General features: G+C 34.7%; 6 non-coding genes across 6 annotated transcripts; 4 read left to right on the top strand and 2 right to left on the bottom strand.

Moving 5' to 3' along the window:
• The first annotated feature begins 3,199 nt into the window (after positions 1–3,199).
• TRNAA-AGC (transfer RNA alanine (anticodon AGC)) lies at positions 3,200–3,272 on the top strand. The gene has a single exon. It is a non-coding gene; the product is annotated as a tRNA-Ala (tRNA).
• Positions 3,273–5,396: 2,124 nt separating this feature from the next.
• TRNAA-AGC (transfer RNA alanine (anticodon AGC)) lies at positions 5,397–5,469 on the top strand. The gene has a single exon. It is a non-coding gene; the product is annotated as a tRNA-Ala (tRNA).
• A 1,203-nt stretch (positions 5,470–6,672) lies between these two features.
• On the bottom strand, positions 6,673–6,745 carry TRNAA-AGC (transfer RNA alanine (anticodon AGC)). Its single transcript has one exon. It is a non-coding gene; the product is annotated as a tRNA-Ala (tRNA).
• A 4,778-nt stretch (positions 6,746–11,523) lies between these two features.
• Positions 11,524–11,596, top strand: TRNAA-AGC (transfer RNA alanine (anticodon AGC)). Its single transcript has one exon. It is a non-coding gene; the product is annotated as a tRNA-Ala (tRNA).
• Positions 11,597–16,940: 5,344 nt separating this feature from the next.
• On the bottom strand, positions 16,941–17,013 carry TRNAA-AGC (transfer RNA alanine (anticodon AGC)). Its single transcript has one exon. It is a non-coding gene; the product is annotated as a tRNA-Ala (tRNA).
• A 420-nt stretch (positions 17,014–17,433) lies between these two features.
• TRNAA-AGC (transfer RNA alanine (anticodon AGC)) lies at positions 17,434–17,506 on the top strand. The gene has a single exon. It is a non-coding gene; the product is annotated as a tRNA-Ala (tRNA).
• Positions 17,507–18,048: the final 542 nt, after the last annotated feature.

Below are 18,048 nucleotides of genomic sequence, written 5' to 3'. Positions count from 1 at the left end.
GTGAATTATGCAGTTAAAATCAGTTGATGCGCATCCGTTTTTGGATACAGCGAATCAATCTCTTTCAATATTTATGCATATTTCGATGTTTCACTCAGCGGTCAAAGTGTGCCGCCAGTTGCATCACACAATGCAAAAAAACCTTAAAGTGGGTAAAAATCTCGCAATTTGCATACGATTTTGATGCGCATCCGGTTTCATTAGCACCTATCACAAATACGTCTATATACACATATTTCAAATAGATTCTTCAAGAACCGCGGATGTGCCTCCACATTCTATTGCAAAAAACTCATATTACTCGCAAATCTCTGTAATTTATGACACGCGTTTTCGTACATATTATAATCGCGTATAAAGGATTCCATTTATGTAAAATATGTTAAAGAAAATCGCGGTTTAATACGCCGATTTGTCAAAATACATTTTTGCCGATTTTAGTATTTCCAAGGTATCTACGAGTATATCCGCGGTTTTAGTGGATGGATTCGATCGCGGAAGGTCTCATTAGATCCGTCGCGTAAAAAAACTAAATTCACGCGGGGTACAAAGGAAATTGAATGACACTTGTAAATTTTAAAAGCAAAAAATAGGTTTTTTAGAAAAATTCACGCATTAAATATTGGCCTTTAGACTCCAATTACTAGGATGCTGTAAGGAGCACACTCATGAGATATGCATTAAACGACGTAAAATCACGAGTTCTATAATCCTATTATGAGTATTGATTATTATCTTGTTGCGCGTCCGAATTATTAAAAAAATACAAAAAAACCGAAATTCCGGCGTCAAAATGTCAGCATCAATTTTAGGTGGATGCAGTCGATATATCGAAAAATGATACACTAGTATCATATTGCCCATGAAGTATTCTTTGAGTCTTTTTTTGGGCATATGTCTATAAAACGTAAGGTTAAGCCAGAAATCGGAAGGGAGCATAAAAAACTTGTTGGCTTCAACCCATTTTTACCTATTTTTCTACATTGATGCCAACACAGCTTCCACGTAAATTAATTTAAATGGTCGACCTTATGGGATTCCTCCTAAAACACTTCATTTTAAATAATTTCAATCATGCTATATAGAATATGTTAACAGTTCGCGAATTCTGAATGGGTGAAACTCGGATTCATCGATTGTAAAACATTTTTGATTTTCGCCATATACCCAAAGTAAAATCTGACAATGAAAGTAGAAAATATCACCTTTCTAACGATGGAAAGTGGGTTGTCGTAGGTGGTCGAACAACGAATATATCGCAACAGTCGCTAATAAAGCCCAAATTTTCATTTTTGCGATTTTAATTATAATGACGAATATCACAGCTTTTGTGGATGACCATACAAAAGCAAAGCATGCCTATGAATGTAGAAAATCCCATCCTTACAATGATGCAAAGTAGGTTGACGTAGGTGGCCAAATATCGGAGATATCGTCTGACTTTAAATTTGGCTCAGGCGCACCGTGCTTATACAAATATACATATATTTTTGTCAACTATCCCCTAAATTTATATATAACGAATAAAGCTGTAGTATGTGTCTTGTGTATGTTTCATTACACGTACAAAACTATGATTATATTTGATGCACTAAGTAATGAGATTTCATACTTTACGTGTAAATATTAATGCCGTCAATGTTAATATTTAGGTTTGTAAACAAATGCATTAACACGCGTACAAACAACGCACGTAACTTGTCGTTGTCTATAACTGTAGATATGAGTATTAGGCTATAATGACATATTTCCGTCGAGTGTTAAACAATAAAAATATAATAAGCACATAATGTAAAATTTAAAGGACCCTCATACTGTCTCCCAAAACAAATTTTTGGGATTTTTTCAGTATATATAACTCGAATATATTGTACAGCCCAATATGTTGTGTCCATATCGTAGGCAGTAATATTAAAAATATGTCTAATATAAGTTTCTAGCATAAGCCTAGTGCGTATGTGATTATGTATACGTAAAAGTATAAATACATATGTATGTATTTACATACGTGTACGTGTTACAATATTCATTTTTAGTTTTCATCATAAAAACGCATAAAACGTGATGTGATGATGCAAAAGTTTAACGAAAGGATTTGTAAAATGTAACCACGTTATAACGCGCGCGTTAGTCAATGTTTATTTTGTTGTTACCGCCATTGCTGGGGTTGTTATTTATTTTGTTTGCGGTAAGGACGAAACGACGGTAAAAAGCTTATTTGCATATTTTTTGGTTTTGTAATACATAATGACGATCGCTTTAATAAATTTGCTACATACAAACATATTTACACAGGCCACATATTTACAACTATTTACAAGAGTTTTAATAACAAAACGATTTAGTGTACACTCAGAAATACAAAATACACTAAGGAAAATTACACTGGGTGTATTTTTTTTTTAAACATGAAAAATTAACCATTTTCCAACGTCATGCACTTTGACTCTTATTAGTCCCCAAAGATTTGGGGTTTGGAAGGGATCATTTAACAGATTCATATCTTGCAAACCGTCTTGTCATATAGAGCAAACATTATAAACATATAAAATCAATGAATCCACAAAATCACCATGGTCAACTTTTGTACGTTCCAGTCCGTAAATACCAAAACGTTCAAAATTCAGTCACAGAGAAAAAAGATCTCAGAAAATAACTTTGTAGAAAAGGAAAAAATGATTAAAAAGTTAAATGCTTTAAAGATTTTTTATTATTTATTTCATAGAAAGTTCATATCATATAGAGATTTTAGGTGAATTTTGAAATCTGAACTGTTTTCTTTCCAATTTTGAATACCATCAACTTTAGAATTCTTTGATTACTTGCTGAAGCCATCGGCCTTTCCGCTATACCTCCGTATTATTTATTACTCCTTTAAAGTGGGCGCTTCATTGATCATTCTCATGGCATGGCCTAGTCAAGGCAGTCATTACGAGTAATTATGTAAATGTCATTGTATGGACGATGGGCCAAGTCGACAAAAACAAGTCCGGGTAGGTTATATCCTACTTAATGCTATTTAATCAGTAAGTTATTTAAACTATTTGAATTTGTGATCAATATTATTGATCTACCTTCATTAAAATGCACAACTGATATTGATTGAGTGCAATTTAATTTGTGATGTATTTCAGCCATTTTGGAAGTAACACTGCAATTAGAGCTATATTCAACTACCAATTTGTATTAATTTCAAACAGGGGATGTAGCTCAGATGGTAGAGCGCTCGCTTAGCATGTGAGAGGTACGGGGATCGATGCCCCGCATCTCCAGACATACCTTTTATTTACCTAAATATTATCTACATATTTCTGGTGCTGGTGAGAAGAGATATAGATTGGTGGGTGTAGCCTTCTGAGGCATAGAACAGATATGTTATCGGAACGAGGATTGTTTTCATTTCATCCAACAACAAAGGTATGCTCTGAAGGATTGTGTAATATATTCAAGCGAATATTTTTTTTCAAAGATATCATTACGACAAATTTTAAAGTTTGGGAGATAAAAATTGTGGTATTTGTAGACATTGCATACATGTTGTAGGGCTAATGCAGTTTAAGGAATTGATTTTTTGTAAAAATAGTTTCTTCGTTCTCTTATCTATGGTAAAAAGAATCAAACTAAATTCGAATCGGTTTCCGAGATATAGCCCCGATTTGTTCGAAAAATTCAATATTTAGCCATTTTTAGATGAGGGCATAAAATCTTAGCTTGATCTGACTTAACCCTGCTAATACGTTGGGGTCATTTGATGACCCAAATCGTATATATCATCACCGTATGTCTTACTGGTGGGACATAATTAAAAGTCCTTACTACTCAGTGCATGCATTTTTGAGATATACTGAAATCAATTAGTTTCATCAATATATATAGCATATTAGGGTCATTTTATGTCCCCGTGCGTATATAATGAGGCATGTAAAATTTAATTTCATTTTTTAGCATTTCCCTTACCTTTTTTGTCTTGTTTTAGATGACAACAAAACAAAAAATAAACAAATAATACAAAAAATTGGCATTCAATGTTGTAATTTTTACATCCAATAACAACGAATCCTAATGCTTTCAGTTCAGTGGCAGAATTCTTATCAATAATATTAACATGGAATTTATGTAAATTTGTAGTTTTTTACTGAATTTATTAGTGATCAGACAAAAATTTTCGTTAACATACACTTCAAGCTTAAAAACATTTTAAAAATGTAGACTATATAATATTTTCAATAAATGGGTCATCAAATGACCCTAACTTCGCGTATGTAATTTTTTCTAACGTAGTAGCAGGGTTAACAATACCCAACTATTGTTTTAGTCGTTTGGGGTCTGGACTTTCATAAAATCCTCGGTAGAAGTTGTTTCGGGCCAAACAGCCACAAACTCCGTACATGCGTACCAGACACGTCTATCAACGGACGAATATACTTCCTGCCACCATCAATAAAAAGTATGTCTGGAGATGCGCGACATCAATTCCGTACGCCTCGTATGCTAAGCGAGAGCTCTACCATCTAATAGTAAATGTTACATCCATATAAATTCACGAATTTGTTAGGAATGCAGTAAGAGTATTTTGCCAACCAAAATCTTATGGATTGGAAAAACATTATACTCCTATATTACCCTGCAGAGTTTTCAGCTCTTTTAAAAGAAGTCGTTATTTCAGGAAAACTCTACGTTTCATACAAAACATAAAGCTGAGTACACATTGCCAGTTTTGAATGACAGGTTTGTTGGTGCTTGATAGTGTGGCCGTTCATTTTTGTCATTCATCATGCAACCACAAAATGTTTTGTGGTTGCTGGACGGTTGGACAGTTATCGATAACTGCGAAATATCGACATTCAAAACTGACAATGTGTACTGCTCTTAAGTAACTTCGGTGAAAATTGAAAATTGTTTACCTATATCGGGAAAATACCTTTAACAGGGATGCGAACTGTTCCGAGGTAAAAATCACCACGGAACAGTTGACATCCCTGCTAAACAGTAATTTTTCTACGTCAAAAATCACCTCAAGTAACGGGAAAACCACCAACTTGGTATCCCTGCCTTTGAAGGATTTTATACAACTATATTAACAAAAATTGCTATGTTTTTCCATAAGAGACGACGAAGCGTAAAGCCGGACTAAAATAGCACAAATACATTATATGATAGACATATTTTATAAGTTCAACTTAATATTTCAGTTTTAAACTAGAGCAAATTAATAAACGTGACTTCCATTTTTATGATTTTTCATTACGTGTTCATAAAAATACACTGTCGATGCAGTTCGTGTTTTGATTGCACATCAATACGCGTACGTGATCTTCCCCAACATATTTTTTGTGTAATGCATAGTTCAAAGTGAAAACTACAATTTGAAATTGTAAAAATCTGAGTCTTCAACAGGGGATGTAGCTCAGATGGTAGAGCGCTCGCTTAGCATGTGAGAGGTACGGGGATCGATACCCCGCATCTCCATACAACGTTTTAACATATTACCAAGATCTAGAATTATGGCGCCCGATGCATCTGCCGACTATGAGGCCACCTTCGACAGAATAAGCAAATCAAAGCCATGTTTCAGTTTGGTGTTTCTGTGAAATTCATACAATAATGCATGATTACAGTTACGGATACTAATACTAAAAAACTTCAACCATACAAGTCTTAAAACAGTGACAAAGTGCCTAATATCCCACGGAAAAAAATCTTACGAGATCCAAAGAGTATTTATTACGAATTTTCAGGCAGGGAGACAGTTTATAGTGTTACGTACTTAACATGCTAGTAAGAAGCAAAATTGATGGTGTGTACCCCGCTTGATCAATTACATAAGTTAAGTGGAATCTGCTGCGGTTCTCCGTTGTGATAATATCTTGTCCATTTCCAATATTTTTGTGAGTCTACTCGAACTTTATTCTTTAAGTTAAATAGGATGTGTACCGACAAAATAACGTGACATACATGCGTAACACATAAATGTCAATGACATCGACATCACTGGATAAACGCTAGGAGCGCCAACATTCATGCCGACATCATATGCCAAACGATCTTTGAAAAGTCGTAAAAAAATCTTATAATGTATTTCAGGTAGTACTTACGAACTTGGTCCTTTAGAGAACATGACGACCTATAAGGTCAATGTCATTAAACCTTTGAATCTCGAAAAATTGCTTCTCACTATCATGTTAAGTACGTAACACTATAAACTGTCACATTGTTTGGTATTAAAAGCCTCGGAATGCTTTTTATTCTTTTAAGTGCTTATATCCTATGAGTTCATGCAAATCTGCATAATCTTTGATCTTATTAGGCTGTCTTTTAGTCGACGAATAGGTGGAATGAGTCTATCTTTTTTCGCCCTATGTTGTCGCTAACGATTTATGTTGCTGCTTGAATAACACTTCTTCTATTTAGTGGCATCAAGACACTCCTAATCGTAGCATGGGTTTATTGGTGTAAGTTTAGAGGCTCATACTTTAGTTGTTCATACTTTTGTTACCTTCCATCTTACAACATGATCAATGTGGTTGATTACTTGATCTAGTGACAGCTAAGAGCCTTCTATATGATATATGGATATATCCAGATAGCCTCACACCTGTTTTGCATGGTCTCTGTAAGCATATACATCGGTCGTCATAACTCCAGACCTGGGTAATATGTTAAAAAATTGTTTGGAGATGCGGGGCATCGATCCCCGTACCTCTCACATGCTAAGCGAGCGCTCTACCATCTGAGCTACATCCCCTGTATGTGAGCCCAAATTGTTACTCCTTCAATTATTTTTCTATTTGAATTATACATTACAACGATTATAAACATAATATGTTGAGCACGGGTCACGTATTGAGCTGCAATCAAAACACGATATTTTTATATCTGCTGTGCATTGTAATGAGCATGACTTACCTTTATTAAAATGCACAATTGGTATAAGCAGGTCATGATTTCATTGCAATATAATGTGTAATGTGTTTTAACCGTTCCCAGTACTGCATTTAAATCTATTTTTAAACTTATCATGTTATATCTTTTTCAGCAGGGGATGTAGCTGGTACAGCGCTCGCGTAGCATGTGGGAGGTACGAGGATCGATACCCCGCATCTCCAGATATATCTGTTATCTACATTCAATTCTGGTGAAATCATGTATTTTTATACATATGTTGTTGTTGTAGCAGCATAGGTTTGATGCTGGGTCGGAAGCCGCTGGCCAATCAACTCCCCGCCATTGGATTGATATCGCTCATTTACTCAAAGAGTGACACATCTCAAAAAATCTACTTTCGAGAATAACGCGTTTTAAGTTGGCGATTGAAATTTGTCTTTCCAACTTAAAAAGATTATTACACAAAAAATAAAATAACTACTTGAACCATACAAAATATGTTTGGGTCTTTTTAGTCCCTATTTTCAAAAACGTTTAAAAACTCCTTTGATCGTATCAGATCAAAATATCCTACATTCAAACAAATGTTTGTTTGCACCAAAAAAATATTTGTTTGCGCCGAAACTTATATTTGTTTGCAGCACCCATTCGACATAAAATTTTACTATAGGTCCCCGGATACACCAAAACTCTAAATCGTACCTAAACGCCAGGAATCTGCCAAAAGTAAAATCACGTTATAGGGTTAATGTTGTACTTTATCTGAGTTTATTAAGTTTTGTCCCGAAAAACTTTATTTCAGATAAAAGACGTCAAAGACAAAAATAATCTCCATCAAATTTCAATATAAGTCGCCGAATAAATTAAATATGTATTTGCAATATATATCAAGAAAAATTTGCCAAAAAAAGAAGAAAAAAGAAGAATTTGCCAAAAAAAAAACCCAAATATTTGTTGAATAAATTTGTTTTGTTCTTTTGAGCAGGAGTAGATGCCATCATTATAGCACCATGTCAAACCATGGATGTTAGGACTCCTATGTCAGATATATTTTCACTGGACAATAGCCGTATACTATCCCCGCATGTTCACATACAATATCAGGAATCTATGACTTATCCTGATGAAGTTATTTTAGTTTATTGTACAGAAATACGTAATTTTTCAAAGTCCGATCTGGGTTATCAATATTTTCCCAATATATATTCATCATAGATATTTCAAAAACAGTTTGGATGGAGCACACATAATCTTCTAAAAGAATTTATTATGAAAAACATCAATAAAACATATTTTGTGACCGCAGATAACGAAAATGTTAATAAAAACGGTAGAATATGGTTTTAAATCATATACATATAAAAAGCGAAAGCTTCGGGAGATGTTAAATATTATAGCTACCAATTTATTTTGTTTAGAGACTCATAATGAAATTTGATTTGGAACATTTCTTCCTTTGACACAATCCCCAAAAAGTGAAGCATTTTAGGAGATTTTGACTCAGTATGGAATAAATTTTAATTAAGAGTCTAAAAGTTGAACAAATCATTTCTACCTATAATATCTAATTTTGTAACGTCAATTTCTTAACAAAGTATTTTACTTATGGTAACATGGGGCGGCTTCGCCACTGGGGCGCCTTCGCCAGCACCGATTTTCTTGATAATTTTAACTGCTACAGAAATGCCGTTAAAGGAAAAATTGTGAGTTTAACGAAGATCTTTCATCTCCCAAAAATTGGCATTTCTATCAAATATATGATTGCTGATGCACGCGGTTTCATGTTTTTGGGGTATTGCGAAAAATATTTATGGTACATATATTTTGTGATATCTTGTATACCTTTTGTGATATCAAAATTATATTTTATACCGTTAATAGACAACAACTGAAGAATATAAATCCAAATAATTTGCATGATAAAAGTAATTATAAATGTCAATATATTCATATTATGAACTATGTAGGGGGTGGGGCGGCTACGCCATGATAGGGGTGCTGTGGGTTAATGTGAGAAATATGTCAGGTTTAACTTAAATTGTTTATGGTATTGATATACCACGCTATAATGTGAAGTTGAAATCAAATATTGTGCTAAACCTATCTAATTTGGCAAAAATTTCATTTTTATGCCTAAATTCAAGGTGCCTACTTCAATTAACGGCTAGAATATCTTTCTTTTTGTAAATTTTAGAATCATTTTTGATTATTAAATAGAAAACATGTTCCTTTTATGTATAATGTTGATATTTGGGGAGGAAGTATGGTAAATGCCAGTTTTAGAGTCCGTTGATATATGTCCTATGTCGATGGCGAAGCTACCCCATGGGTGGGGAGGCTTCGCCACTTTTTAGACATTTTGTAAATGCTCAAAAATAATATTCTAAAAACAAAATTATAATCATTTATATATCAAAACTTATAGTCAAGACATGCTAATATTCTTACCAAAAATAATATTTGGAAAAACTTTAATGATGTCGATAAGAGAACAATTTGAAAAAAACGTGGCGAAGGCGCCCCATGTTACCATATATATCTAGTTTGTTCTGGGACTTGCAAATAATTTTTGTGTAGATTCTTATTTTAACACCCTTCGTCTAAAACTAAATTTCATGTTACTTTCATGCATAAAATCGAAAAAAGAAACAAATTTATTCAAAAAATAGTTGGGTGTTTTGTTGGCAAACTTTTCTTGATTTATATTGCAAATACGTATTTCATTTATTCGGCGACTTATACTGAAATTTGATGGAGATTATTTTTGTCTTTGACGTCTTCTATCTAGAATAAAGTTTTGTGGGACATAACTTAATAAACTCAGGTAAAGTACAACATGATTTTACTTTTGGCAGATTCCTGGCGTTTAGGTACGATTTAGAGTTTTGGTGTATTCGGAGACCTATAGTAAAATTTTATGACAAATAATTTAGTTGAATATTTTGATCTGATACGATTACATTTTAAAGGAGTTTTTAAACGTTTTTGAAAAAAGGGACAAAAGGACCCCTTTAGTGACTCGCATGAGGCTTAATTTTTTCATAAAAAGATACTCCGCATTGTTCACAGTAATATTGCCAAAGACACTTTACAACTAAAATGCAAGAATTCCAAGGAATCTAATGTCGAATATTTCAAAACCTGTAGAAATGGGTGGAACTTGCCACGCCTTGCCACTTCCCAACGTAAACTGTCAAAACGCCGATACACGTGTCTTCTTTTTTCAGTCCTCTTTCATAATCTGGCCGAATTATCTTGCAATTATTTTTTGTGTTGTACAGTGTTATTAAGAAAATGCCATTAAACCTTTGAATCTCGTAAGATTTTGTCCGTGGGATATTAGGCACAATATCACTGTTTGAAGTCTTGTATGGTATTGAATGCATCGGAAATTTTTTTTAGTATTGAACTAATTAGTATCTGTTACTGGTATCATGCATTATTGTATGAATTTCACAGAAACGCCAAACTCAAACATGGCTTTGATTTGATCATTCTGTCAAATGCGGCCTCAAAGTCGGCAATAAAGTGGAATGAGTATAACTTTATCTCATGGGTCTTTTCTGGGATTAGCTCCTAATGGTACCAAGGATTTTTAAGTAATAGTTTTTGTTAGCCAAGTGAAGAGTTTGGTATCTCCCCGTAAAGCAGATGCATCGGGCGCCAAAATTCTAGATCTTGGTAATATGTTAAAACGTTGTATGGAGTATGTGTGTTCTCCTAGGTGTTGACCTCGTATCAGTTAATGTAACCCATAATAATCGCAATCGTATTCGACTGTCGAAGACGGCCATATAGTCGACGAATAGGTTGAATCGGTCGATCTGGTTTTGATGGGTCTTCTCACGGATTTGCAGTAGCGTGAACATCTGGTCAACCGATTTACCACGTTTTTTCTCTTACCACGCATTTCTCTTTATTTTTTTTTTTTCGCTGTCAATTCATGTTGCTTCTGATTGCTGTGTATTAGTACCCTCAGGACATTATTAATACCAGCATGGATTTTTATGTGGGATTTTTTGCATCCAAGTGTAGATTTTGTGGCAGTCTATTCTTTTCCATTGCGATTCAATATTATCGGGAGAATAAGGCGCGTAGCTTAACACATGCACAACATGATCAGTCAGGTTGCTTCTTTGATGTGGTGCCAGCTAAGAAGCCTTGTATAGGGAAATATACATCCACATATATCCTACTACGCATGGTATCCATATAAAGCAAATACATGGGTCGCCTTAATTGTAGACTTGGGTAATATTTTAAAACATTGTTTGGAGATGCGGGGCATCGATCCCCGTACCTCTAACATGCTAAGCGAGCGCTCTACCATCTGAGCTACATCCCCTGTGTGTAAGTCAAACTTTTTACTCTTTCAATTATTTTTCAATTTGAGCTATGCATTACAATTATAAACATAATATGTTTAGCAATGTCACGTAATGAGGTGCAATCAAAGCACGACATCTTTATATCTGCTATGCATTATAATGTACACGACTTACCTTTATAAAAATGCACAATTGGTATAAACAGGTCGTGCTTTTTTATTGCAATATATGTTATGTATTTTAACCGTTTGGAAACTAGAACTGGATTTAAATCTATTTTTAGCTTTGTCGAGTTATGTATTTTTCAGCAGGGGATGTAGCTCAGATGGTAGAGCGCTCGCTTAGCATGTGAGAGGTACGGGGATCGATGCCCCGCATCTCCAGATATAGATTTTATCTACATCCAATTTTGGTGAATTCATGACTTCTGGGTTTATAGTTGTTGTAGCAGCATAGGTTTAATGGCGGGTTGGCAGCCGCGAAACGCTTTGGTTTCGGGTCAATCCGGTACAAAGACCCCTTTATCGTGGTATTGATAATGGGTTCATTGGTTCATTTGCAATACTTTTAGCTGATAATTTATCGGGGATTGCTTTCATTAATCGATCGCGTAATGAAATATGCTGTAGAAATATGCCAATGTATAGCTTCATACCTTCGCTTTAAAAAGTCATTAATCTGAGTAGAATTTACTACACGGATAATAGGTAAATGCTTGCGACTAATAAAATAATTCGATCATATCAAAGATGTCTTTAACACTTCAAAGCTACTATCGATCAGTTTTTGCCCTTACTCCCGCAAAGTTCGTTCGTCTTCACTGATATAGGATGCGCTGTAAAAATAGAAAATATTTTCTCCGAAAATTCGAGTCAATTTAGCAATGTCCGTCCGTCTGTCTGGCTGGCTGATGCCCACTATAACTCTCGAACGGATGAACCAATTTGGTCCAAAATTTGGTATTCGTAATATTTTGTCCAAACTTAGTTTATGTTCGAAGATGGGTACCTCCCCCACAAAAGTTCGAACATGTTCGGAATCATTGTGCTCACGATAACTCTTAAAGCTAGTAACCGATTTGGTCCATACTTTACACATCGTGAAATTTTTACGATACGCAGCTGATATTCCAATATGGACTCTATCGGTCCACACCCTCGAGTACCTCCCACACAAAGTTTCGGAAAAGTTCGGTATAGGGCTTGCTCTCGAATCGCTTCGATTTTTATTGTAGCAAGTTGTGTTCGCTGCCCCCATTACGACGGTGCATGTCCAAAGTTCCTGAGAAAAAGGCTGAAAGCTGTAAAAACACGCTTTGGCACCATGCACAGTGTCCGATTTTCCAAAAACCTGGCCAAAAATCGAAAAAAATATCAATTTACACTAAAAAGGGTCAGATATTGTTTATAGGATCCCAGTGCGTGTAGTTATGAAAAAATATATACATTTCTTTATTTGAAAATTTTTTTGCCTTTTTAGGCGAAGATCATTTTTTTTAAGATTAATTTTTTAATTTTTTAATCGAGCTTTATAATAAGTGGGTATAAAAGCAGGTCGAAGTGACCCTATTTGGAATTTTATTTTTTTTTTTAATATTTAAGTTGTTTATAAATCTATGATAATATGCAAAATAAACAACGGTTATTAAATATTTTCTTTTGTAATTGTAATGAAAGGTATGTGAAACGTATTTAAGATGTTCAGTGTCGCCAATGAATTGTGCGTTCTTTAATAATTGATGTCCGCACTTGTTAATTTTTTTCAAAATCAATTTTCACAATAAATTATGAAAATAGTTGTGAGTAAGATCGAGTTGGGCCGTGTAATTTATCATTTCATAAAAAAGGAAGGGTTTTTTTTACCAATTTCCATCGAAACATCCTGCACATATTTGCACTTTTCGTTTTTATGTGATATTTTGTCTTGCAGGTATATACAGATTTTCTTTCATTCAGAATGTCAGAATATAGTATAGGGTCACTTTCTGGCGTTTGGGCATAATTTAGAGTTTTGATATATTTTAAGACCTATAGTAAAATTTTATGGCGAACAAATTTCTAGAATATTTTGGTCTGATCCGACCACATTTTATAGGAGATTTTAAAGATTTGTGGAAAAAGGGACCAAAAGGACCCCTTTTATGACTCGCACGAGGGTTAATTTTTTTAAGACAAATATTCCTTGCATTTTGTCAGTAAAGTTGCCAAAGACATTATACACCTAAAGTGCAAGGATTCCAAGTGATCTTAACTCAAATATTTCCAAAACTGTAGAAATTGTGAAAGCTTTCACACCTATTTTAGTTTCTTGGTTTTTTGGCAAATTTGATACCGATATTTCCTTGGTATGTAATGCAAATAGAGATTTCATTTCTTTGGTGACTTATAGTGAAATTTAGCTGAGAACATTTTTGTCTTTGACGCCATTCTTCTAAAATGATGCTTTGTATGACAATTTTGCCAAAACTTTGATGAAGTATGACATTAACCCTAAAATGTTTTTCTAATTTGCATATTTCTGGAGTTAAGGTAAGATATAGAGTTTTGGTGTATTCTAGGACCCATAGTAAAAATTGATGGCGAAGAAATTTGTAGAATATTTTGATCAGATAAGATCACATTTTATAGGAGGAGGGACCAAAAAGACCCCTTAAATGACCGCATGAGGGTTAAATAATATCAAAAATGTAATCAGCGGCCCGAAAAAACATAAGAACCAAAGGTTAGGTCAAAATCCATTCATTTTTAGAGTTTTAGCCAGATTTTTCGGAAAATCGGACACTGTGCCATGTGTTGTGAATGGAGCGCGCGGTAACTCTCGAACGAATAAACCGGTTCGATACAAAATTTGTCTATGGTATGAGAGATGAGAATTATTCCAATATGGACTCTATCGGTCCTCTCCCTCGGGTACCTCCACACACAAAATTTCAGAAAAGTGCAGGTTAGGACCTCCTCTCGAATCGTTTTGATTTTTCTTGCAACATGTTGCATTCAAGGCCCCTATTACGATGGTACAAGTTTTTTTAAGTGGCAAGTCCATACTTTCTGAGAAAATGAGCTGAAAACTGTAAAAAACCCGTATGGTCAGCATGTGTGTGGCTAGTGCGCACGATAACTCCCGAACCGAATACTGCGTTTGTCCACACTTAGTATATCGCAATATTTCTTCGAATATTAGATGAAATTCGAAGATGGTGCTTATAGGTCCACTCCTTTCGGTTCTTCCCCCACAAAAGTTCGAAAATATTCGGTGAAATGGTAAAATGGTATTTCATAAAGGTAGCAATCGATTTGGTCTAAACTTTGGATCTCGAAATATTTTGTTCAAACTTAGTTTAGGTTCAAAATTGGGTTCTGTCGACTCTATGGTAAACATTATTGTTTAAGTGCTGTTAAGAGTCTGAGCGATAATCATGTGGAAATTTACCGAAGGTAATCCTAGCCCTGTTTTTCAAGAGCAAGCCCATGTTTCCTGATATAATGGTCCTATAGAGAGGAATGAATCCCAAAATAACATACACTTCCAACATAGACTATGTCGGTCCAGACCTTTAAGTGCCTCCCCCGCAAAATTTGAAATCTTATCTTAATCCATATATTTGTCGGCTAGTTTTTTGGGAAAAGGGTGATTCAATTCACACAGGCTGATGGAATACCTCTGTCGGCAAAGCCGACTGAGTCTTTTTTACTTGTTTTGTTAGGGTTGCATCATTTTCAGTGACAGTCACTGTAAATATCGATGATATCGACATTGTTGAAGTGACTTCAACAAATAGTTGACCCAAAGCTGCGACCGTCAACATCTATCTTTGAAAAGTCGTAAGAGAAAACACTAATATAGTTCCCGGGACGTACTATTATGTCGATGTTATTAAATTTTTGAATCTCCCAAGATTTTTCGAGTAGTCACACTATAGATTGTCACACTGTTTGAAGCATTGTATGGTATGGAAAGCGTCAGTGAAGTTCTATTTAGTACTAAACAAGTTATAATTTAAAAGATTTCCTTATTGTATCAATTCCACAAAACGCCAAACAAGACATGACTTCCATTTTATTATTCTCTTGAAGGCGACCTTATAATCGACAATTAAGAGAAATGAGTCGAACTGTTTTTTCATTGGTCTCTTCTGGAAATAGCTCCTAATCGTACCAAGGATTTGTAGTTAAAAGTCTTTTGAACCCAAATGCACAGTGGATCCACCTGTATGAAGGAAGTGGCCAAAAATATTTAGAGTGTAAAAATCAAGCCAATGCGCCGGTTACAGCTTTGTGCTGTTGCGAAGAGTGTTTTAAGAAACCACGAGCGTAACATTCTCCCCCCTTTCCCCTCTGGAGGGGGTATACGGTAAGAATATTTTTATGCTATTAATACAAAATGACATGAACAAAGGTCCCGATTATCTTATGATGCAAAAATAGGCTTGGGGAAACAAAACCCATCTCCAAAACAACATAAAATCCAACCAATTTAGCGGATTAAAAAATCAACATTTTTGTCTAAAATTTTTAATATAGATCTTATAGCGTTCTTCCTGGAAGGCACGTACCGCCAACGTGAGACAAATTTGGAAGAAGATTTCTTCATCTTGCCAATGATACCAACTATGTTAATGTACGTGGTCAGATAACAGAGGTATACGCTAATATATCCATAGAAACCCAATTCTATGTCAGCTTTAGTCAGCAACCAACCATTTATAGTCTGGCACTAGATGGCAGCTGATTTTAATACTGAATAATCTTAAACCCATGACCTACTTTGGAAAATTATTCCCGAGGAGGGCACAGGTGGTCATCATGACTAAAACATTAGGTCAAATTTAAGTATATGATCGAATTGGCATTATAAAATACGTTCGAAAAATACGCGTTCGAATGAAACAAAAACTAATATATTTTTAAAAAGGTCCATGTCACAGCTGTCAGAGTTGCCAGATGTTGTACCAAATTTTTGACATTATTATTTTTTTTTTTTTTTTTTTTTTTTGTGAAATGTAGAATTTGCAACAATGTATGGTAGTAGGAAATTCTTTCAATATTATCGGGACAGGAAGTCTCACATTGAGACTATATCAACAAACCACAACACACACATACTCGTACACACCATAACCACATACCTCAACTACCACTGTTGGTCGCAACAATTGTTGTTAACTGACAAACCAAACAACTACAGAGCGTTTGGTGTCAAAAGTTCGCATCTAAAATTTTTTTTAATTTCATTGTTATTGTATTGTTCTGCTATGCTCCCAAGACGATAACAACTGCAGTGAAAATCATTAGAAGAAACGGTAAATTACAATAATACAAAATAAATAATAATAATTAATAAAAAGCAGCAACATTTATCTCTGCTTTGATTGGTGGTGTTTGGTGTGGTTGTTAGTCAATAAAAACAAAAACAACTCGCCAAAATTGTTTTTTTTTCTATCTCTCAGAAAGGCGTTCGTGAAATGCAGAAATTTGAACCTTGGCAAGACTTTATGACCACTATTCCAGAAATGCAGTAATTATTTTTTTCTGTGTAAGTACCTTCCGTCTGTTACAACATGATCAATCTTGTTGATTTCTTGATTTAGTGACAGCTAAGAAACTTTCTATGATATAGGAAATTATACAACCTGATAATAACGTCATCTGCAATACATGGTTCCGCTAAAGCAAGGAGATGCATCGGGTCCCTTAATTCCAGAGATTGGTAATACGTTAAAACGTTATATGGAGATGCGGGGCATCGATCCCCGTTCCTCTCACATGCTAAGCGAGCGCTCTACCATCTGAGCTACATCCCCTGTTTAAATATTAGATTTTTACAATTTGAAATAGTTTTCAATTTAAACTATGTATTAACATTATCAAAAAACATATATAGGTCACGTACACATATCGAGTGCAATCAAAACACGATATATATGGACTGTGCATTTCAATGAAGAAGTAATGAAAAATCATAAAATGCAAGTCAGGTTTATTTATTAGATCTGGTTTAGTAATCAAATATTAGGTTGAATTCGATCAACTTATAACGTACGCTTGTCATATAATGTATTTGTACTATGTTAGTTCTGCTATACCATTGGTACTGATATCTTAATTAAAATGCACTACTGGTATGGACAGGTCGAATGTTTATTGCAGTATTAATGTAGTGTGCTTTAACAGTTTTGGAAGTAGTACTGCATTTAAAGCTTTCAGTTTGTATTTTTTCATAAGGGGATGTAGCTCAGATGGTAGAGCGCTCGCTTAGCATGTGAGAGGTACGGGGATCGATGCCCCGCATCTCCAGATATACCTTTTATTTACCTGCACATTATCTACATGTGTACATCGCTGGTGATGAAGTCAATGCGTTCGTTAGTAGAGGCATCTGGTACGCAAATACGGATTTTGCAAGTGATTAATAGGTTAAAGCCTACCATCAATAAAATAATCGGATCATATAAATGAGGCATTTGACCCCTCGAAGCTACTATCGATCAGATTTTCACCTTCGCCAAAAAAGCAAATCATAAGTTTTTTTACTCCGCAAAGTTTATCCAGCTTTTTTAACTGATATGCAGTCCCAATTGACTTCAAACAAGGCGAGAATATACCATGTGATCTGTTTATCTAATGAAACACGTTACACAAAATGACATGATTTGTACGTCAATGACATCGACATCATTGGTCAAACGCTTACCGTTTTGCCTTACCTGCACTTTGAAAACTTGAAGAAATTTTTGTGCACGTAAACCAAATAGCAATTTGTTCTACGCAAGAAAAATGAAATTGGTCAGCTAACGCCAAAACGCATCTAAAACCAATGGAGCTAAGTGAAAACTACT

Source organism: Musca autumnalis, unplaced genomic scaffold (genome assembly GCF_047663935.1).
Source record: "Musca autumnalis isolate F117 unplaced genomic scaffold, ASM4766393v1 scaffold_3, whole genome shotgun sequence".
NCBI classification, from domain to species: Eukaryota; Metazoa; Arthropoda; class Insecta; order Diptera; family Muscidae; genus Musca; species Musca autumnalis.
This window is presented reverse-complemented; position numbering and strand designations above follow the sequence as displayed.